The 24112-nt window shown below is 41.7% G+C and overlaps 1 protein-coding gene across 5 annotated transcripts in view; it reads right to left on the minus strand.

The window, feature by feature from the left end:
* Positions 1 to 24112, minus strand: part of KHDRBS2 (KH RNA binding domain containing, signal transduction associated 2) — a 445746-nt gene that overhangs the window by 187633 nt on the left and 234001 nt on the right. The window lies entirely within an intron of this gene.

Consider the following 24112-nt stretch of genomic DNA (forward strand, 5'->3'; position numbering starts at 1 on the left):
GAAAATCCAGAGGAAAAGAGCAATATGTCTTCCTTTAATTCAGTCTTCTGTTCTGTTTGTGGGAAACCCTGAAACTGCTACCTTTCTAGGACTTGAATTTCTTCCTTGAGTCATCTCCCACTTTGTCCAGGACAGCTGAAATCTGTTCACCAGACAATGAAAAATTTGCACTTAAATGAACAGAGGAAAGGAATTTAGTCTGGAGCCACTGGAGATTATTCAATGAAGAGAAACAAAAAATGGTGGGGATTATCTGGAGGGATGGAGAAGATTTATGGAAATCACAAAAAGAAGATTCCAGGGTAATCTGCTCCTTCTATTAAAACATATACAATCACTTGTAGTGACAGTTTGCTCTGATTTTTCACATTATCCAGAGGCTATGTGTGTGAAACTATGAGTATGCATTTACAATCGTCAGTGAATAACCTTGCAATATCTCTGGTGACACTATCCTCCAATCGCCTGCTTCCCTTGTTATGGGGTGGAGGTCTTCCACAACTAGCACAAAGCCTGTGGAAGGCTCAGGTTCATTCCTCATATATGAACACAGTATTAGAATATGTATGTTGTAGATTCCTACCTTCATGGAGGGCTAGAATCACTAAACACAAACTCCAGTTTAACTCATGTAAACATATAAGTAAAAAAAAATAAAAAGAAAACAAGAAAATTTCTGTTCATTTTTTGTTTAAAATGTTTCTGCTAGCTGATTAACTTGAATCATAAGCAGAATAGTAAGTAACAATACTGATTAATGAGTTCATTGATCGTGTACATGAATAGTTCTTGCTTGATGACAAACATATATTTAATATCTGTTTACTTGAATTATTCTATTTAATCCATGTTTATTTGAAAGATTTTTGAATTACATTGCTAAGAAATTTTATATATTGAAAAAACTTTTAATTAGTCATGTCACTGTTTTGAAAAGTATTACAAACATTAGAAAGAATCACTGAATGCATCGGATGAAGAGCAAAATTATTATTAAACTTGTCACTAAACTTAGAGACTGTCAGTTATAACTGCTATTATCTGCCTCTCACTTTTTATTAACATTAGTAAAAGAGAAAAAAAGCACTGACACTGAGGTGCTGCAGCTGCTGTCAATGAGAAAGCACCGCTAGCCTCCAAGAGGCACAATCTCCCAAAGGCCATTTTGCTTCCCAGAACTTCTCAAGCGCTTCCCTCACGCAGCTCTGCAACAAAACAAAGGAACCTACAAGTTTATTTTCTAGTGTAAAAATGTGCTGTTGCAGCTGTTGATCTCTGACATACAGGGATTTTTTCTGCTTCCCCACCCTCCCACTGACACTGTTGTCTTTCAGCATTTCTGACATTTTAAGAAACAACCTATTCTTTAAAAGCTCATCTCAGCACAAATTTGTGGACACTCACTGTTCTTTTCCTGTTCTGTAGAGTACATCACTTCTTCTGACAATGACAGGAGCCTGCATGACCCAGGCATGGAGCATCAAAGAAATAACTTGCTGATTTTGCTTGTAAAGTTGTGTGTGACATGATCCTCTGACTACTTAGAGGACACAAGTATAGTCTCCTGTTTCACTCCTAAAAGCTGCAAGAAAATGAGGCCAGTGATTTCTCAGATTTCTCATTCAGAAAACCACCACTAAAGACATTACAGGGACTGGTAGCAACGGTACTGCTAACAAGTATACAACTGCACTGGGAGATGGAAGCAGGATGGTCCAAGAAGTCAGGCTACAAAGATGGCAAAAGGTTGGGGTGGTACACAAAATACTGGAACTTGTGACCATCATGATGAGTATGGTAGACTTAAAGCTGAAAGTGAGCATGAATTTTCAAACAAAAAACTGTAGCAAAATGGAGGAGGTAGCTATGATTCCAGTTTTGACAGCTCACCCTCTGCAGGCCCTGCAATCACATCGACATGGTGGTGTCTGTGGCCATGACCAGTACTGGCTGTGAGCCCTGTGCAGCATAGAAGAGAATTAGAGCTCTTCCTGAACTGCTATTCATCCATCTTTCCTAAAGCCAGATGGAAAGGGTGTGTGCATTGCATGTCGGTTAAATTATCTTGCCATTTATAGCAGTGTATAGTGGAATTGCATTACATCCAATAGAATTATTTAGGATTTACAATAAGGGTGAAAAAGAGTGAAATCTGGCCATGTGTCTGAAGGTCAAAGTAAGGGCAGGCACTTAAGCTCTGTGGTAATCAAAAACCCAAGCTATTTAAAATGCTAGATGAAGAGTATACATATATATATATGAAGAGTGTACATACATACATATATACATTGAACAAAATTTATGATCTTACAAACACAAGAAAATGCAGAGGGAAGAAACAGATGGTGTACAAAACATCACAAGCAAATAAACAAGACATAAGGAACAAAGTCACCACAAAATCAAGAACTGTCAAACAAGTACTGACTGTAGCAAAGACACTCAGGCAGACACAGGCTCCACAGGTATCTCATGGTGCCACGGGGCACACTACTGAGATACAATCTTTGTCAGGATGTCACTGTGTTACAATGACTCCAGCAGCACCTCCTAGACTATCTGCATCCTCCCCAGCCGCTGCTCTCTGCCACTGCCATTGTCTGACCTGTTGATCTGCCCTAAGTCTGGCTATGGGTTTTGCAAGGCCACAGGTGAAATCTGCTCAATGGGAATAATTTCCCTTCCCTTTTCCAGTCACTGCTGACCCTGTGATCTCTCAGTCCCATCTTTTTCCTCTGATCTGTTTATGCCTTCTCATCAATTTTAAATGTAATTCAGCTTTCAGTTATTCTGATTCCACCTGTTATTCCTGTCTTGCTGTTGTCATCAGCTTCACCTCTTTTTCCAAGGAGACATGATTTTTCCCAGTTGAAAATCAAGAAGAGTTTGGTAAAGAAAAGAATTAAACATCTTTTCAACCTCATGGCATCTACGATGGACACAGAAGGGCATCACTATTTGAGACCAGTGAAATCCCAGTTATACCACTTATAACTCATAGTCTAGGATAGGGGCATTCCACCACAGGACTATGGGCTCGAAACAGAGCACCCAGCTATTTTAACATGGATCAGTCATCATGTTTGTAAGAAAGGACAAGTGAAAGAGAATGTAACAGAATAAGGGTACCTGAGGATAATTAACAGTCTCTCTAAAGGTTCCTTTTCCTAAAGCTTGCTTTATTCTTCTACACAAGATTCACCCATTTTCATCTCCTGGGAAAACAGTGGGTACAATAAGGATAATATGTTCAGTTTCTGCCCAGTACTTCTTTTTCCTCTTTACTAAAGAACAGTGTTTTTCCCCCAACACCCTGGATAAATGACCTGCCAATAGTCAACTTGTAGCTAAGTCTATAGCCTTGGGCTACAGACATTTCAAGAAGTCTGGTATGTTTAGTATAGCCATCTGTCTGTTGTTTCTCATAGCTACCATTCTTCTTTTTTCCCTGCCTAAGTGGGTCACTTGTATCATCATCATCATCACTTGCTGTGCTTGTTTGATCTAGTCTGTCCATGCACACTGTTTCTTAGCAATGAATCTTTGCTGCACTTCAGCAACAGAAGTTTATAATAATCTACATATCTGTACATATATTGTGCTATATTGATAAATGATGCAACATTTCAACAGGCATTGCTTATTTTAGTATCTCAGACAAAAATATTATGGTCAGCAGTGGTCCCTGTCCTTGTTGAAAACTATTTATGTAAGACTGACAATAGAATGGTATATCATTACAAAGAAAGGAATTAAGTGTAATTTTAAGTATCTTGCTTTTTTTCCTCTTTCGATGCCATTTGCCAAGTTGTTGCCACAGATACTTTTCTCACAATTTGCAAAGGCTCTGATGTAGATATGTTAAGCCCCATTATAGCAGAAAAATCATTAGCTAACTATGCTGGGTTTGTGTGTGTGGCGGGGTTTTTGGTAGTGGGGGAGGGGGCTACAGAGCTGGCCCCTTTGAGAAGCTTCTTAAAGCTCCCCGGGCTCCAAGTCGGACCCTCCTCTGGCCAAGGCTGAGCCAATTTGCAATGGTGGTTGCACCTCTGTGATAACATATTTAAGAAGGGGAAGCTGGGAGAAGGAGGGGTTGTGAGTGAGATACCTGTGCAAACACCGAGGTCAGTGGAAGAAAGGAGGATAATAGGGGGTAGGTGCACTGAGCAGAGACTCCCGTGCAGCCCGTGGTGAGAGGGCAGGCTGTGCCCCTGCAGCCCACAGAGGTCCACAGTGGAGCAGATGCCCAACTGCAGCCCGTGGAGGACCCCACACCAGAGCAGGTGGCTGCACCCGAAGATGGCCGGGAATCAGGGAGGAAGAAGCCCCACTGTTGTGTTTGGAGCTGGGAGGACTGCAACATGTGGGAGCGACCCATGCTGGAGGAGCTAGGGAAACACTGTGGCCCATGGGAGGGACTTATGTTGGAGAAAGTTTGTGGAGGACTGTCTCCTGTGAGAGGCAAGCCATGCTGGAGCAGAAGAAGAATGTGAGGAGTTCCCCTGCCCTGAGGAGGAAGAAGCAGCAGGACTGACTGCACCCCCCCATTCCTTGTCACCTGTGCTGCTGTGGGGAAGGAGGTAGAGAAATCAGGAGCAGAGATGAGCCCAGGAAGAAGGGAGGGGTGGGAGGAAGGTGTTTTTAAGATGTGGTAATGCTTGTTACTGTCTTACTCTTTCTGTGAAGTGTTGTTGTTCGTGTCTGAATTTATGTTCTTTTTTCTTCCCCTAATGAGTCTGTCTTTTGCCCATGCAGTAATGGGCGAATCATCCCTTCCTGTCCTTATCTCGATTCCTGAATCTTTTCTTTTATTTTCTCCTTCTCAGTCCTGAGGGGGAAGAGGGGACTGAGTAGCTGCGTGATGCTCAGTTGCACTCTGAGCTCAAACCATGACACTAACACAAATCTTTCTCAAACATTTATGAGTTGCAGCTTCTTCATTATCAGTTCAGGTCAACGGACTGAACAAGTGGATTGTATTATCCACTTACAAAGCTTTTTATATTTCACAGAACCATTGAATCATAGAATCATTTAGGTTGGAAAAGACCTTTAAGATCATCAAGCCCAACCATTAACCTAACACTGCCAAGTCCACCACTAAACCTGAGCACCACAAGTCTACAAGTCTTTTAAATACCTCTAGGGATGGTGACTCAACCACTTCCTTGGGCAGGCTGTTCCAATGCCTGACAACCCTTTTGGTGAAGAAATTTTTCCTCATATCTAAACTTCCCCTGGTGCAACTTGAGACCATTTCCTCTTTTCTATCAATTGTTACTTGGGAGAAGAGACTGACACCCACCTCGCTACGACCTCCTTTCAGGTAGTTGTAGAGAGTGGTAAGGCCTCCCCTCAGCCTCCTTTTCTCCAGGCTAAACAATCCCAGTTCCCTCAGCCACTCCTTGTAAGACTTGTGCTCTAGACCCTTCACCAGCTTCGTTGCCCTTCTTTAGATGCAGTCCAGCACCTCAATGTCTTTCTTGTAGTGAGGGGCCCAAAACTGAACACGGTATTTGAGGTGCGGCCTTATCAGTGCCAAGTACAGGGGGAAGATCAGTTCTCTAGTCCTGCTTGCCACAGTATCTCTGATACAATCCAGGATGTTATTGGCCTTCTTGGCCACCTGGGTACACTGCTGGCTCATATTCAGCAGGCCTTTTTCCTCCAGGCAACTTTCCTGCCACTCTTCCCCAAGCCTGTAGCTTGCATGGGATTGTTGTGACCAAGGTGCAAGACCCGGCACTGAGCCTTGTTGAACCTCATACGTGGACTTGGTCCATTGATCCAACCTGCCCAGATTCCCTCTGTAGAGCCTCCCTACCCTCAAGCAGATCAACACTCCTGCCCAACTTGGTGTCATCTGCAAACTTACTGAGGGTGCACTCGATCCCCTTGTCCAGATCATTGATAAAGATATTAAACAGAACTGGCCCCAATACTGAGACCTGGGGAACACCACTTGTGACCGGCCACGAACTGGATTTAACTCCATTCACCACCACTCTTTGGGCTCGGACATCCAGCCAGTTTTTTACGCAGAGAAGAGTACACCCACCCAAGCTGTGAGCAGCCAGTTTCTCCAGAAGAATGCTTTGGGAAACAGTGTCAAAGGCTTTACTAAAGTCTAGGTAGACAACATCCATAGCCTTTCCCTCATTCACTAAGCAGGCCACCTTGTCATAGAAGGAGATCAGGCTTGTCAAACAGGATCTGCCTTTCATAAACACATGATTACTGGGCCTGATCACCTGGTTGTCCTGTACGTGCCGTGTGATGGCACTCAAGATCGTCTGCTCCATAACTTTCCTCAGCACCATGGTCAGACTGACAGGTCTGCAGTTCTCCGGATCCTCCTTCTGGTCCTTCTTGTAGATGGGCATCACATTTGCTAAGTTCCAGTCAAGTGGGACCGCCCTGGTTAGCCAGGAATGCTGATAAATGATTTAAAGTGGCCTGGTGAGCATTTCACCAGCTCCCTCAGTACCCTTGGGTGGATCCCATATGGCCCCATAGACTTGTGCGTGTCTAAGTGGTGTAGCAGGTCGCTAATAATTTCTCCTTGGATTATGGGGGCTTCATTCTGCTCCCCATCCATGTGTTCCAGCTCAGGGGGCTGGGTACCCGGAGAACAACTGGTCTTACTATTAAAGACTGAGGCAAAACTGCATTAAGTACCTCATCCTATGTCACTATGTTTCCCCCTGCATCCAACAAAGGATGGAGATCCTCCTTAGCCCTCCTTTTTTCATTAATGTATTTATAGAAACATTTTTTTATTATCCTTCATGGTAGTAGCCAGATTACATTCCAGTTGGGCTTTAGGCCTTCTAATTTGCTCCCTGTATTACCTCATGACATCCTTGTAGGTCTTCTGAGTTGCCTGTCCCTTCTTCCAAAGGTCATAAACTCTCCTTTTTTTCCTGAGTTCTAGCCAAAGCTCTCTGTTCTGCCAGGCCAGTCTTCTTCCCTGATGGCTTGGCTTTTGGCACATGGGGACAATCTGCTCCAGCGCCTTTAAGATTTCCTTCTTGAAGAACGTCCAGCCTTCCTGGACTCCTTTACCCTTCAGGACTGCCTCCCAAGGGACTCTGTCAACCACTCTCCTAAACAGGCCAAAGTCTGCCCTTCGGAAGTCCAAGACAGCAGTTCTGCTAACCCTGTTCTTTACTTCTCTGAAAATCAAAACCTCTATCTGTGATCACTATGTCCAAGATGGCCTCCAACCATCACATCACCCGGTACTTCTCTGTTTGCAAACAACAGATCCAGCCTAGGCCCTCCCTAGTTGGCTCACTCACCAGCTGTTTTGTTAGGAATTTATCTTCCACACACTCCAGGAACATCCTGGACTTTTTATTCTCTGCTGTATTGTATTTCCAGCAGACATCTACTAGGTCGAAGTCCCCCATGAGAACAAGGGCTAGCGATTGTGAGACTTCTTCCAGCTGCTTACAGAATATTTCGTCTGCCTCTTCATCCTGGTTGGGCAGTCTGTAACAGATTCCCACCATATCTGCCTTGTTGGCCTTCCCCTGTTTCTTACCCATAAACACTCAACCCTATTGTCACCATCATTAAGCTCTAGACAACCGAAACAGTCCCTAACATACAGGGCTACCCACTGCCACTCCCTCCTTGCCTATCCTTCTGAAGAGTTTATAGACATCCAATCCAGCACTCTAGTTCTGAGAGTCATCCCACAATCTTTCTGTGATGGCAACTCTGTCATAGTTCCGCTGCACAATAGCTTCCAGCTCCTCCTGTTTGTTGTCCATGCTGTGTGCATTGATGTAGATGCACGTCAGTTGGGCTATTGATCTTGCCACCTTTTTGGGGGAAGAAGCCCTAATTCCTATGTAACCATTCTCAGGCGCTTCTGTGGTTTCTAACACATCAATAACCCTTGTGCCTTTGCTACTGCACAGGTCTCCATCCCCTACCTCCACCGAGATGGCAGACTGATGGACCTTGCTAGCACACCATCCCTCAAACATTGGCATGGTCTCCCCAGGCTTATCTCTAGTGAGTCTGGTTTTATCCCTTTCCCCCTTTAAATCTAGTTTAAAGGTGTTTCAATGAGCCCCACTTACTCCTGCGTATAGATCCTTTTCCCCCTCTGAGATAGGTGTACCCCATCTGATGCCAGCAGGCCTAGTGTTGTGTAAACTGACCCATGATCAAAACCCCCAAAATTCTGCCAGTGACATCAGGCTCGGAGCCAGGTATTGATCTGCTGGCTCCTCCTGTTTCTTCCCTCATCATTCCCTGCAACTGGAAGAATAAAGGAGAACACAACTTGTGCTCTTGATTCCTTGACCAGTCGACCCAAGGCCCTGAAGTCCCTCTTGATTGCCCTTGGACTTCTTGTTGCAACTTTGTTGCTGCCAACCTGAAAAATCAATAATGGATAATAATCTGAGGGCTGTACCAGGGTAGAAAGCTTTCTCTTCACATCTTTAACCCAGGCTGCAGGGAGACAGCAGACTTCCCTAAGAAATGGGTCTGGCCTGCATATTTGGCCTCCTGTTCCCTTCAGAAGGTAGTCTCTTATGGCAATGACTCATCTTTTTTCCTTTATGGAAGCAGTTTTGATGCAGAGCATAGGCCAACTTAACCTCAGTGACACCTCCAAGCTAGATGAACCATCATCCTCGTTATTGTTCGGTTTCAAGCTCTTATACCTAATTTATCTTCAAACTCCCCTATGACATAAGCACAGTAATTAAGTATGATTATGCTAATTTTCCTAATTAAGTATCAAGTTGCATCAATGTTAAATATCTTCCATAAGGTTATACAGTGAATCAAAAGCAAGAATTCTTACCCTTCCCCAGTGCTTGACTACAAGTCCACCAGCATCTGGTAACTTACCTACAAGTTCATGGGGAGCTGATTTGGCTTTTCTTTATGAAGGACATATTTAGTCATCAGGGCTAAATGAGTTAAAACAACACCACCATTAGCACCCCCTTAATATGCCAAAATTTGCTAGTCATGTGATATAGAACCCCTATGGGACTGTCCCATTCTTTTCTGTATCCAAACTATCAGTCCTATCCATTCCCAAAGCACTAAAAAGTTTCTCCCTGCATAAATAAAATGCAAAAGATGGAGAAGCTGAAACATATATACAAATCACTATGCAAAATACATTATTTTATTTTAATTATCACTTTAGCCTTTTTTTTTTTTTCTTTATTAGCATATTTATAAAAGTAAATACTAAAAGGCTGGAAACAGATAGAGGAATCCACTTACAGAAAAACAGTTTAAGCACCAGACTTCCTGTGTTGAACATTGGGTCAAAAATATCATTAGCATAATTGCAGAACAGACAGTGGAAATTTCATAAATGTGAATAACAGTGTAAAGGGCAGGTACATTATTTATAAATTAACTTCTCCTGGCCCTGAATAAGAAGATAATAATCATAAAGGGCTCATTTTTCCTCTTCTTCATATAGTCATATCAGTTAAAATATCAGTTTACAAAGAATATAAAGTTTCATTTGGATCCAATGGAAAATAGCAAGCACTACTTGCTCTCTTGGACTTTTACTCCCTGGTTTCTATTATCCCATTAGTAGGTCTTAAAGATAACCTGTGTCTCCAGACTTGGGCTTTATAGGGAAACTCTTATAGTTCTCACATTGCTGAATTCTGGGAGGTTGTGGCCTCACTCACACATCAGTCACATCTATCACAAAGACGAATATATGAAACTTTCTTTTTCAAGAATAGGAAAAAGAGCATATCTGACATCTCAGTAAAGTGCAGGCATGAAAAAGCATTTTTCATAGAAGAAATGGCCATCATCTTTTCTACAGTTCTGTTTTCTTTTTAAACAAAGTTATGAGCTAGCCATTTGTTAAAGGAATGAACAATTGGCAAAAAAGTTTTGAGACATTTGTATCCAATTTGTTACATCAGATATTTCACATGCTTCCAAAGAGAAATGACTGACTGAGTTACAAAGCTGAGTTGAAGAGACAAATTCAAAGTAGCTTCCTCATTTTTAATGGCATATCCTAGACAAACAATTCCAGTTATGTCACTGTATGATACAACAAATGATGGAAAAAACCCAAGTTTGATAGCATTATTAGTCTCACTTCTATGAAGACATCAACTTCGTGTATTAAGCCACACCAGTCAGAGGCTGAAGGATACACACTATTAAACACAAAAATCCAATCTAAGCTTATGCAAGCTCAGTTCCTGAAACTCTTCATTCCCTTCACGGTCAGTCTAGTGATAAGAGATTTAAATCGCTCATATATGTAACCTTAATAGATCTGCTTTCTTTGGGAGTGGTGGAGGGGAAGAAGAAAGGAGGAGGAGAAAGGAGTTTCTAACAGCAGAATGGGTATCAGCTGGCGGTGTGAGACCCGCCCCGCGCTTTCCCCCCTCTTCTGGCAGAGGGGCTTCAGTCACCCAGGGGGTGGTGGTGGGACTGCTGCCACACAACTCTTGCCACTGGGTGCCTGTGTCCCAGTATGCAAAGAAGTAAAGTGTTTTTTATCTTTGCTGCTTTTTAGCAATGAACTGTGGAAAAGAAGTCAGGAGTTTCTGCTACTGCATTCAGAGGAATCAACTCTACTTGTTTTGGTACTATTATATTGTAGAAGAGCTTGTCAATGGTCTTTCTTCTTAAGGTCTAAAACATAGACATCCCAATTTCTCTGTTGAGATTCTAATCATTATTTTTATCATCAGTCTTTGGTATTGAAAGGTTATCCATACTGTTTTTCTCATGTGAAAAACCTTCTGGCCTTTGTTGGTGTTCAATCCTTTTCTACACCTACTTAATCTCTTTCAGAGGTATCTAATATCTGTCACAGCAATTTTTATCCTTACTTCAGAGGTACTTCTGGTTAGCTTTGTAATGTACTAATGACACAGGCAGGTATGGAATTTCAGAAACTTCTCCTGAGGCCAGTATGCTTTCAGACTGCCTGATAGGGAATGGCCTCCATTTGCATAGTGGTTTGTTTGTTTATTTATTTCAGAGTTAGGATGAAATTAAAATATTTGTTAGGATGCTTGTATTGGGTTTGTGTGGCAAGGTTTTGGTAATGGTGGGGCTACAGGAGTGCTTTCTGTGAGAAGCTGTGTGAGAGATTGAAATGTCAAATGACTGTCTCAAAGCGTGCTTGTGTGTGTGCTTTGAGTCACAGGGTGACGTAAATAATGCCTCGAACATTCATCAAGGACCAGCTGTGGCCTTTGTAAATAGTCTGAGGAATGTAACCCATGAAAGCAGGAGTGTATCGAAGGATGCACCCTCCCACTCCCTTGCAGTTGTATCGACAAACTCCTTAGATAAGCCTCAGAGAGGGGGAAACATGGACTGAGTGAAACCAGGTGTGTCTCATCAAGCACAAGGACTGCTGATCACCGGCCATTGTATAAGCCGGATACTTTGTGGCTGTGTGGTGTACGCCAGATGCCATGTGTGCCTTGCAAATGACTTTGAGACTTCACCAGTGAGGAGGTGATAAGAACTGGTAAGAGGTGATCATTTTTGCCCCAGAAGTGGGATGATTGCTCAAGAAGCATGAAGTCAGCAGATCTGTGGGAACTGATGCAAAAACAAAGGTGGGCAGGGCGAGCATAACCACTGACTCAGTTGGACAATGGGTGGTGCACCCCATCCCCCCTCAATGTATGTGCAGAACCCATGCTCCACCTTTTTCCTCATCTCTCATGGAAATGAGTTCATGGAATACCTGTCTCTCTTTGTCTAGTATGCAAATCAGCTGATAAGATGAGCTTAAAAGGCAACAGAGAACTTTGCTGTGTATGCGCCCACCACTGAAGAACTGAAGACTGAGGACCAACAGGACACTGCTGGATCTGGTGGTGACTATTCTTGTGACTCTATTCTGGATGCTTGCTTGATTTCTGTCTTTTCCTTCCAGTCTGTCCTAACACTGCCACTCTTCATTTTTAATAATAAAAGTTGTTCTGGGTGTATGGCATTTGACCTCATTTGTGTCTTAATTTCGCTCTTGGGATCATATCGAAACCTCCCCCGACACTGGATCGGGACAAGCTGCTAGAAGCTTCTCCCTGTCTGACAGAGCCAATGCCAGCCAGCTCCAAGATGGACCCACCACTGGCCATGGCTGAGCCCATCAGTGACGGTGGTAGCGTGTCTGGTATAACATATTTAAGAAGCAGAAAAAACCTGCACAACAGCAACTTCAGCCGGGGAGAGGACTGAGAATATGTGAGAGCAACAACTCTGCAGACACCAAGGTCAGGTGCTCCAGGCACCGGAGCAGAGATTCCCCTGCAGCCCATGGTGAAGACCATGGTGAGGCAGGCTGGCCCCCTGCAGGTCATGGAGGTTGACAGGGGAGCAGATCTCCACCTGCAGCCCATGGAGAACCTCACCCTGGAGTGGTTGGATGTGCCCGAAGGAGGCTGTGACCCCCGTGGGAAGCCCATGCTGGAGCAGGCTCCTGGCAGGACTCCATGGACCCGTGGAGAGAGGAGCCCACGCTGGAGCAGGTTTGCTTTCAGGACTTGTGACCCTATGGGGGACCCACGCTGGAGCAGTCTGTTCCTAAGGACTGTCTCCCATGGGAAGGACCCACGCTGGAGCAGTTTGTGAAGAACTGCAGCCCTGTGGGAAGGACTCACATTGGAGAAGTTTGTAGAGGACTGTCTCCTGTGGGAGGGACCCCACGCTGGAGTAGGGGAAGAGTGTGAGGAGTCCTCCTCCTGAGGAGGAGGGAGCAGCAGAGAGAATGGGTGATGAACTGACCACAACCCCGATTCCCCATTCCCCTGTGCTGCTGGCAGGGAGGAGGTAAAGAAAATCTGGAGTGAAGTTAAGCCCAGGAAGAAGGGAGGGGTGGAGAGAAGTTAAGATTTAGTTTTTATTTTTCATTGTCTTACTCTGATTTGATTGGTAATAAATTAAATTAATTTTCCCCAAGATGTGTCTGTTTTACCTGTGATCACTCAAGTAATTGTGGGTGATCTTTCCCTGTCCTTATCTTGACCCACAAGACTTTCATTAATCTTCTTCTCCCTTGTTCAGCTGAGGAGGGGAGTGGTAGAGTGGCTTTGGTGGGCACATAGCATCCAGCCAGGGTCAACTCACCACAATACTATATATACCAAGCCAAAGGAGGAGATGGACAATGGATGGGGAAGAGTTTCTGCTAAAAATACTATCTCTTTCCCCTTCACACAAATATACAGTGAGGAATTGTTCCCTCATTAAAAAAATCAAAAGTGATACAAAAATGAATTTTATTCAAATAATCTTAACAATAACAACTTTGTCCTTATGAGTATGTCTTCTAAATTTCTCTCTTCTCAAAAAGCTTACTTGTAATTTAGGCACAAGCATTTCATTCAGACTCACCATCGGGCAATTGCAGTAGCAAGAAAACTCACTGATCATTCTAATTAAGTTACCCAATAATGCTAACAATTAGTGATTTAGGTCACTGCTGTATGATAATTGACTGTTTTTTTCCTCGTAAAACTATGAAACATACAGATTTATGGATAGAGCAACCACAGGTTAAGCAGGTCTGATGTTGGTTAATAAAATCTGAAAATAATTAGGAAAAAATATACTTCATGCCAGATTTCTTTTGGCACGAACATGCAGGAAAATTATGCTGTGTAGTTAGTGCCAAGCTGGATAGCTTTGTATGCTAATTCCAAAATGAGGTATGGAGTTTATGACAACCATCTGCTGAGATCTCTTCCCCATCCTGCCCAAGCGAAATTAAAATATTGATCAAAACAGTTTCTTCATGAAACTGGAAAATTTAATAGTACAGTTGTTACCTACACTTGCATACTACAACGTCTGCCTTCTCTTTATAAATTGTAGATGATAAACCAAGAGTTTTCTACATGTAAGATCAAGTCTGCCTTTTTTTCACTCGGCTTTATTGAATACTGAGACCCATAGACACCAAAATTGAGAGTATGGCAGAGTTGGCTCTAAAGTTGTAACTACAGTTCTGAACTTTTTCCTACTCAGATTTATCTGATCTTGAAGGCAACAAAACTTCATAGGTTCCTTATACTTTTTTTCCCAAAGTTCGCCAGAGCATAGATTTTTCTTCTGGCAACCATTCACAAGCAATGAAGGCTTAAAAGGTATGAGCTCTTCAGCTTGATTTCTAAATAGCAGGTCTACCTTCATTGGAGTGCCTTGAGAGGCTATGTCTAGTATGTATCAGCACATACCCAGTACACACTTACAGCATCAGGTGTCTTACAAAATGTACCTGTCAGTGTCACTCTCTTTAAACTGAAAAAAGCAGCAAGAGAAAACACTGCAGCTGAAGAAAGAGCTTCCCTGTTAGAGCTTCTGCTTTGGGAGTCTGAGATCAGCTTTGCTTGATGGAGTTCAGAACCAAATTTTGTCATTTCCCAGAAGTGTGTGTGAATCATCAACCCATACACCAGGAGATGAGCAAAACAACATGGAGGAGAGAAGACACATCCCACTCTTTCTGTTGCACTAATACAACCTGCAGGTAGGAATTTAATATCCCTTAAAGTGAGGACTACTCTCTGGGTATGTGTTTTAACCTCAGTATTTAAGTAGCAACATTAGCTAAGAGTTAATTCTTATCCTTGTCAGTTAGAATTTATTAAAAATTCTCTGACAAGAGAATTCCTGTACTCCAGCTTATGCTTTATATTCAACAAAGAGCCAAGAGTGAAAGGAGCATCTTACCAACACTCCAGACTTCATGGTCCTGTTATAGCTTCCTTTTCTCTTCATTAACGCAATATTTCCAATTTCCCTAAGCTTGAAATACAGCAAACAGAACAATGAAATACCTATCTGTATTTCTGGACTACTATACAACACTCAGAGCTTCTCTACAATCAACCCGGGGTGAAGGTCTCCAAACATGGCAGGTTTACAGAATACAAGCATGCATTAATATTAGTCATACTAAAATGAGAAAAGAGAAGTTAAATTTCTTTTAATTTTCTCTAAATAGTTTAGTAACTATGAATCTTTTAAATAATTTAAAAATTATTTAAGAATTGCCAGAGAATAAAGAGTGGAGAACAGTCACTCACTAACACAAAGAAATGTATATACCTACAGTTCATTCTTACAATTACTTAGAATCATAAACTCATAGAATCATTCAGGTTGGAAAAGACCCTTGGGATCATCAAGTCCGACCATCAGCCCTACTCTACAAAGTGCTCCCCTACATGATATCCCCCAACATCTTATCTAAACGACTCTTAAAGACATCCAGGGATGGTGACTCCACCACCTCCCTGGGCAGCCTGTTCCACTGTCTGACCACTCTTTCTGTGAAAAATTTTTTCCTAATGTCCAGTCTAAACCTCCCCTGTTACAGTTTAAAGCCATTCCCCCTTGTTCTGTCACTAATCACCTGTGAGAAGAGACCAGCACCAACCTCTCTACAATGTCCTTTCAGGTAGTTGTAGAGAGTGATGAGGTCTCCCCTCAGCCTTCTCTTCCTCAAGCTAAACAGTCCCAGCTCCTTCAATCGCTCCTCATAGGATTTGTTCTCCAGGCCCTTCACCACCTTCGTTGCCCTTCTCTGCACTCGCTCCAACACCTCGATATCCCTCTCACATTGAGTGCCCAAAACTGGACACAATACTCCAGGTGTGGCCTCACCAGTGCAGAGTACAGGGGGACTATCACCTCCCTACTTCTGCTGGTCACACTATTTCTAATACAAGCCAGGATGCCATTGTCTTTCTTGGCCACCTGGGCACACTGCCGACTCATGTTCAGCTGCTTGTCAATTAGAATCCCCAGATCCTTCTCTTCCACGCAGCTCTCCAGCCACACCTCCCCAAGCCTGTAGTGATGCATGGGGTTGTTGTGGCCCAAGTGCAGGACCTGGCACTTGGCCTTGTTGAAGCTCATCCCGTTAACGTTGGCCCACCGATCCAATCCATCCAAGTCTCTCTGTAGAGCCTTGTGGTGGTTTAGGCCCTGCCAGGACCCGAGACCAGGATGCCGCTGCCCCTCCCCCACCCTCGGACCAGACAGGGCAGGGAGTGAAATACAAACCCTAGGGTTGAGATAAGGGAAAATTTAATACAACAGTGTAACAATAACAAACCGAACAACAACAATAACAATAACAGTGATAACAATGAAAGGAACAAGAGATATACCGCATGGATACAGCAGTGAGGGGACTGATGGGACAAAAGCCATCTCTGGTCTTCCCGCGCTTGGGCACCCGGACCTGGCGTCAGCATGGTATCGAATAACCTGGCTAGAGCTTCCCTCCCCGCTGCTGGGGAAACTTAACCTTATCCTAGCTGAACCAGGACAAGCCTCCCTATTTTCATGCAGATCGACACTCCCACTTAACTTGGTGTCATCTGCGAATTTACTGATAATGCACTCTATGTCCTTATCAAGATCATCAATAAAGATGTTGTACTTGATTCAGTTCTCCCCAAGGGATTTCACAGCTGCCAGCAATGTTTTGACAACACCGTAAACAAAAAAGTATGGGGTGACTGCCATGTGTTTTATATAGTCTTAAATGGTAGATATAGGAATTTTACATGTGTGTACAATTGCTAAAATAAATACTAATAAATATTCTATAAAGTACAATATTTAATCACAAAAGTAAAAATAGGCTGCTAATGCATTCTGGAAAATCTGCAGACAAAAGCTCTATATTAATTAACTAGCAGTTTGATTTCATTTCTACACCCATTTTTAGTTACAATTGAAAGACAGGAAAAGTATTGGCCTATATTCCTATGCATTATCTTTGATTTTCTGCAGTACTCTGAAAATACATGCTTTATATTAAGTTTAATATGTCCATAGATAGGGTGGAAGAAATGGCTTTTTCAACAAGAGCCCTTGTGAGCCACTGTACGGATTTAATAGTGCTCAAGGTACATTGTATACTGAAAAACACTGCTTGCAGAACAGTTGTTTTATCAGCTACAAAAGTTAGAAACTATACAGTGAATGAGACAGGAGAGCATGGGATAGACATATCAGTTGGACTGGGCAAGTCAGCTATGCCAACTCTTGTTCTTAGCAGTTTCAGTTTCCAAACTGCGATTCCCAGAACTTGATTTAATGTCATGCAGCAATCAGAACTGCAATCAAAGTCAATGAGACTCTTGTTACAATGAACAGAGTTTTCTCAAAACACTTAATGTTGAAGTCTCTGGTCAATGAGGTTAAAAGTATCTCAGATTAAGTGTTCCACAGGAGTGAAAACATCAACCCTTATATCCCAAATAGCTCAATATGAAGTGACAGTTAAAAAGCCAGAAAAGCTTCAGGAATCATCAAAATGGTACTGAGAACAAGACAGTTCATTTTACTTCTCATGTAAAATCCTGGGTACCAGCTGAAATTCTGGTCTGCCCATCTCAGGATTGATGTAATGGAGTTACATGAAGGATGGATAACTATATAATGGAGGATGTAATGGAGGGATGGTACAAAGGAAGGCAACTAAAATGAACTAGGGGATGGAGCAGCTATCTTATGAGGTGAGACTTCAGACACCTGGACTCCTGTTTAGAGGTGAATGTTCACAGAGTCACAGAATGGTTGAAGATGGAAGAGACCTCTGGAGATCATCTGGTCCAACCCCTCTGTTCAAGCACGCCACCTAGAGATGGTTGCCCAGGACCATGTCCTGATGGCTTTTAAATATCTCCAAGGATGGAGACTCCACAACCTATTTGGGCAACGTGTGCCAGTGCTCAGTCACCCTCACTGTGAAATAGTGTTTCCTGATGTTCAGAGGGACCCTCCCGTGTTTCAGTTTGTGCCTATTGCCTCTGGTCCTGTCACTGGGCACCACTGAAAAGAGCCTGGCTCTGTCTTCTTTGCACCCTCCCTTCAGGTATTCACATACATTGATGAGATCTCCCTGAGCTTTCTCTTCTCCAGGCTGAACAGTCCCAGCTCTGTCAGCACCTACTCATGTGAGAGATACTTCAGTCTCTTAATCAGCCCCCTAACCAACCCTTTGCTGGTCTCTCTCCAGTACGTCCATCTCTCTCTTGTACTGGGGAGCCCAGAACTGGACACAGTAAATACTGAAGGGGATAAGACTGAGGTTTACAAAATCATTAAGTAATTTGACCATGGACAAACTGAATAAGGAACTGTAATACACCAAATCCCTCTCCTCCCCTGCTCACCCCCTCAACTGAAGTAGCAGAGCACAGTCCACCTCACTCACAAGAGTGAGGTTTAAACAGGTGAAAGACAATATTTTACACAACAGGTAGGGTATTTCTAGAACTTGTTTTCGCAGTACTATGCAGAGGCACATGGTATCAGCAAACTAAAAATGGGGTAGGACCATAATCAGTTGCTACAATTTGGAGTTGTCATTAATAACTCTGCTGAAATCTAGACTGGTTTATTTCTTTCAGGCTGCTGCTGAAAATTCAAACCAGTACTGCTTGTAACTGAACAAAGCAATATTTTTTAACTTGAATTTCTTTTGTTACTTTAATGCAACAACATTTTCACAAGCTACAGCCAAAAACAGTAAAACAAATTTAATGCTTCTAATTTTGATTTTTCTGTATGCTATTTTTAATGGTCCTTTTACAAGGCATGCAGATTGTTTTCACAAGAACAAGTCAGCATTGGCAGGGAGATACAGATTACCTACATTACCCTTTTCCATCTCTAAATCCCACAAAGTTATAATTAGCATGTTAGTTTTCATGCTGAGTGTTTTCTTATTGATGGTATTACTCAAAAAAAACGCACAGTAATTCAAATCAGGAAAAATTCCAGCTTCCTACAATGGTTAGTTTCTGGAGTTGTGGAACTCATCTATCATGTCTTCAGAAGTTTCCACTACAACCATTACACTTTATCCTTCAAAGGCTTTTCTGCTATTTCCCTTGAGGTTTTGCAATTAGTACAGAACTTGGCAGCTAGAATGCTTGAAAGAGGCAGGACTTCTGAACACTGATGTGCTCTATCAACCCATATAGCAGTGAGAAGAAAGAAAAAATGCAAAATACCACATTTCTACACTTTTCCCATACAAACAATAGTTAAATTTGCAATGGCCCTGAACACAAAAACCATAATCAAATAAGTGAAAGTGTGTGATTTTTTTTTTCTTTCCAGTGATAAGAACATCTCTATTTTAAATTACCTTGCACAGTTTGCTTGCAGAGACTATGTCCATAAAGATATGGGTACCTGGCTAATCTTAGGTATGTTAATTCCTGAAATTCTGTCTTTGGTAATTTTATATTTTGTTATTCACACTTTCAATCACTGTCATCAATATAACTATATAACACATCCAGCCAACAGAAAACTAAGTAAATCCTATTTTGCTTCATCAATCTCCAAAAAATAAGAAGGTGAATATCAGTTGACCGTTGATCCCTCACTTCTGAGGGTACAATCCATAATCCTTAATCAAAGTGTGTCGATTTCCAATTTGGATTTTGCATGTTATCTACGGTTTGAGGAACTTCAAAAATTTAAGCAAATCTTGAGATCTGGAGAACCTCAAGAACAAACATGAATGAAAATATTTCATCTCAGCTTGGAGAGAGTGGAAAGAGTGCGCTTCACCTGTTTTCAAATTATCTGACAGTGCTGAAGGAGTACTCTAGAGAATTATTAATTTTTTTAATATTGTCTTACACAATACATCCCAAGTGGGTCTGACAGAAAAGTCACAGCATAAAAGACAGAAAATGAAAATTTCATTGTGACAGAGAAATTTTTCACTTGGGAAACATTTTCAAGCTTTTTCATTCCCAGCTGGCTGGAGAGAATTATATGTTATCAGAAACCTCTTATGATACCATCTATTGTTAATGTTTTTAATATCTCCCACAGTAAAAACTGTGAAAGCAATCAAGCCACTGACATTTTCTTTCCTCTTTCACTACTGCTTTTATCTGATTAAAACATAAATAGAGATACCTAAGCCACCCAGAAAAGACAAAAAAGGTTTTTCTCTTTTTTTGTGAGTCTGAGTACTTCCTGATTGTTTTGGTTACCATTTTTGCACAATAATGTCCCTTTGCTGTATGCTACACTTGTAATATTTTAGGATTGATAGATTGGCTTTTTCTGGGTTAGTGCAGGGCTTAATTCTTGTATATGGGGCTCCTCATGCTGACTTGACTCAGCTTGGTTGTGGTCAGATTGCCATAAAAGAAGATGCAAAAAAATGTTCATTTATAAAGTGGAACAATCAGAGTTGCTAAAAGTAGCAGAGCTCCATCCAGGAGAGCTCCTTTCCACCAGTCAAGGCCTCCTGGGACCCATCAGACCCATCTGAGAACAGAAGTGGTTGTGGGTTTATGCGCTAGATTCTTAGACTATTTTGGAAACCTGTTTTTTGTGAATGCCATGTGGGATTATACATAGTCACTATGAAAACCTCTGTATCGCTGAAAAACTCTGTCTATGCGTATTTATCACGTGCTGGCAGATTTAGGTCATACTTCTGCCAAAACAGGGACAGTGATGAATTCCCCCCAGCCTGCTATGACCTGTTCAGAACTGAAGACCAAGTTTGCTTGATTTTAAGCCAGTGTCAAGCAAATGAGTGAAGGTAGCTGTGGTCATACTAGGCTTCAGAAAGTGTTCTGAGTTTTTTTGACAAGGAAGTGCAGGAAAGTTCAGGCAAGTCAATTAAGATGTCATGACAAGGCACAGAAAATATCTGGGTGTGGAATTGTATTCAGCTCTTTTATTCCCATTTTAGAAGAAATCCATAGAGGAACTTAGCTCTATACCTGTAATTGATTTACCTCTATCTTCTTCCCCAAATGTTCCTGTGTAGTCAAGATTTGAGATTCCTGGATGAAAATCATTATAACATTATAATTAGTAGACTCAGCTACATAACATTACAAAGGCAATACACTCTACTCACAATTTAATCTAATCAAATCAATGAGTTATCTTAATTTCTTCAAGTGCTCCCCCACCTCCCAACAACTTCTGTTGTCACAGAATCACAGAATCACCTAGGTTGGAAAGGACCTTGAAGATCATCTAGTCCAACTATTAACCTAACACTGCCAGTTCCCATCTACACCATATCTCTCAGCGTTATGTCGACCCAACTCTTAAACACCTCCAGGGATGGGGACTCTACCACCTCCCTGGGCAATCCATTCCACTGCCTAATAACCCGTTCTGTAAAGAAATACTTCCTGACATCTAGTCTAAACCTTCCCTGGCGCAACTTGAGGCCATTCCCTCTTGTCCTATCGCTTGTTACTTGGTTAAAGAGGCTCATCCCCAGCTCTCTGCAACCTCCTTTCAGACAGCTGTAGAGGGCGATGAGGTCTCCCCTCAGCCTCCTCTTCTCCAGACTAAACAACCCCAGTTCCCTCAGCCGCTCCTCGTACGACATGTGCTCCAGACCCTTCACCAGCTTAGTTGCCCTTCTCTGGACACGCTCGAGTAATTCAATGTCCTTTTTGTAGTGAGGGGCCCAAAACTGAACACAGTAATCGAGGTTGTCTGTTTCATTTATGTGATGTGAAGTATCAGGGTCACACATTTCTGGGAGGCAACTCAGCTTCATGTTTATTTGCAGGTCACAGACCCAGGGAGTATCTTGAGAAGACCTCTGTCAACAAACTAAATCATACCTTGAATCAAACAACATAATGACTGAGTGCTGAATATAATCTGAATGTATTTTGTGTGGCAGAGACCACACTTTTTGGGATACATTCTGTGCCTAATTCTGTGTCCAAATATATTCAAAAATTTGGCCCTGTATCTCAGCACACATGAGTCTGCAAAGATCTTTTGAAATCAAGAAGCAATGGCAGTTTTCACCAGCCAAAGTACTAACCTCATGGCTGCATCACATCTGAATTAAATCTTCAGCCTAAAACAGGACATACAAACACCTCTGTTGCCTTTGTTTATAAATAACACTTTCTTGGCAAGTCCTTCTGAAATTACTTATGTTGGTGGCCCAACTGACTTTTAAGTCTGTAGCGACAAAAACCCCAAAATGGGATATTCATTTTCCGAGAACATTACCCATAAACCAAAATTTTGGAAAATGATTTAAGCAACAGTATGAAAATGCTCCTTTATTACTACAGGCTGTACTAGTACACTTCACTTAATCAGGATGCAGATAATTAGGAAATCTGGTTAATTGGGAATTTTCCTAGGGAGCTGAATTAAACCAAATGAGTTTAGACTGGCAAGGGACAATGGTTAATTGGGATGATAATTCCACTTAATTGGTATGCCTGCAGGCAGTTAAGTGGTCTGTGAGACTCAGAGGCTAATAACAGCCTTTCTTTCCTCAACAGACCTGTGTCTGTCCAAAACCAGTAAAACAAAATGGTTTTAATGCTCCCATGTACACATTAAGCATTGCTCAGTTCACTCTCTTCAAGAGGTCATCATTGTAAGACTTTTAAAGAACTTGGTAGCACTACATTTTTCCAAATATGTTTCATTACAGACTAAGGAAATAAATGACCAAGATTTTTCCCTAGTGGTGGAATATTTTACTGTCAAAGTTTCTCTCAGCCATCAGATTCCAATATTGGAAAATTAAAAAAAAAAAAAAAAAGAACAAAATCTAGTAATTCTAGTACAAAATTCCATTTGCCGTTCAACAGTCATCTTGCATTGAGATAATAAAAAGTAATCATTATTCCCTCTAGCAGAATAACATAAGACTTGGTTTCCTTTGCTCCTCATGGAATTTTGCTGAACTAAATCCAGCCTTGCTGACTTCACCATAAAAGTCCCAAGGGAGCACTCCCACATCCTTGACTCAGAGTCTCCTGTTCACCACCCTTCCCCAACACACTGGCTGCATCGCTTCAGATCCCTCCCAGGCCATCAGCCCATGTCTTACCCAGCTCACTTCTGTACTGCAAGTGCGACTCAAGTGCCTTGATTATTTGGCTCATAAGACAGCGAGATGGATTTACTACCGCTACACAACATTGTTTGGGAAAGCTAAAATGTACAAACTGGAGTGTTTGTCTCAAACAGTTGGTTTTGTTTTTCCTTGATGGAAATGTAAGCCAAAACTATTTTGAGGTTCCTCTTGGCCAAGAAACCAGTTTTCACACAGCTTGTAGACAACATCTTTAAAGCCTGTACTCTTCCAATTTCTTTGAAATTGATTTTAAATTTTCTGACACACAGATGCCACATCTGCATTAGCCTCATTTCTTTAAGGAAATAGGTGAAAAATATATTTCTTATTATTTTTCCCCTTACTATACCATAGCAGAATGCTTCATTTAAAATTCAAAAAATAATTAAAAAAGAAGATAAAGACTTAATAGTAAGTTAGGAAAGCTTTTGCAGAAACTCCATGTCTTCCTGGAGCGCATGAACTAACAACAGAAGGAGAGAAAAATGGTAACGCTATGTATCTGAAAATTAATACACTGCAATGTGTATTTATCATACTGAACAATGAAATTATTGAGTAAATGTTCAATATTTAATCAATGTTAGAATCTAGTTAAAAAGACAATCATTATCTCTTACTTGGTTCACTAATAACCTGCTGCTGATACTCAGTTTTAAAATATCGACAACCATAAGTATCCCTGTACCTGAAGGGAAATACTGTTTTTACAATATTTGTTTATTTGGGACATTTGTATAATTTGGACAAAGCTGTATTGGTCAGTCATCATCTAGAAGATGTTTCCTACATCCCTTTGGTAAGTGTAATCCTACAATTTGAGTTAGTCCATTAGTATGCCACTGCCTGGCTCTGCCAGTTCAGGATCTAAGTCTTTCAAAGAAGGAACCATATAGACTATTACAGAGTTGGGGGAACATGTATGTGGGGAGGGGTTTATACTTCCTTTCCTATAAGGCACCCTATTTCTTTGCAGGGATCTTTTCTGGAAAGGAGGAAATAGGAGCCTGTTCCCAACGCCGTTCACATGAACTTCATGAAGATGAAATGTCTTTAGCAGCAATCTCAGAAATCTCCTGAGAATATAATCTCCAAATAAGGCTTTTTAACTGGAAACGAGACTGTTCAGTTGTTCACTAATTTATATTTATGGCCTTACAATGAATAAATTTAACTAGCAATTTTATAAAAGGAGAATATACC

Source organism: Strix uralensis, chromosome 3 (assembly GCF_047716275.1).
Source record: "Strix uralensis isolate ZFMK-TIS-50842 chromosome 3, bStrUra1, whole genome shotgun sequence".
NCBI classification, from domain to species: Eukaryota; Metazoa; Chordata; class Aves; order Strigiformes; family Strigidae; genus Strix; species Strix uralensis.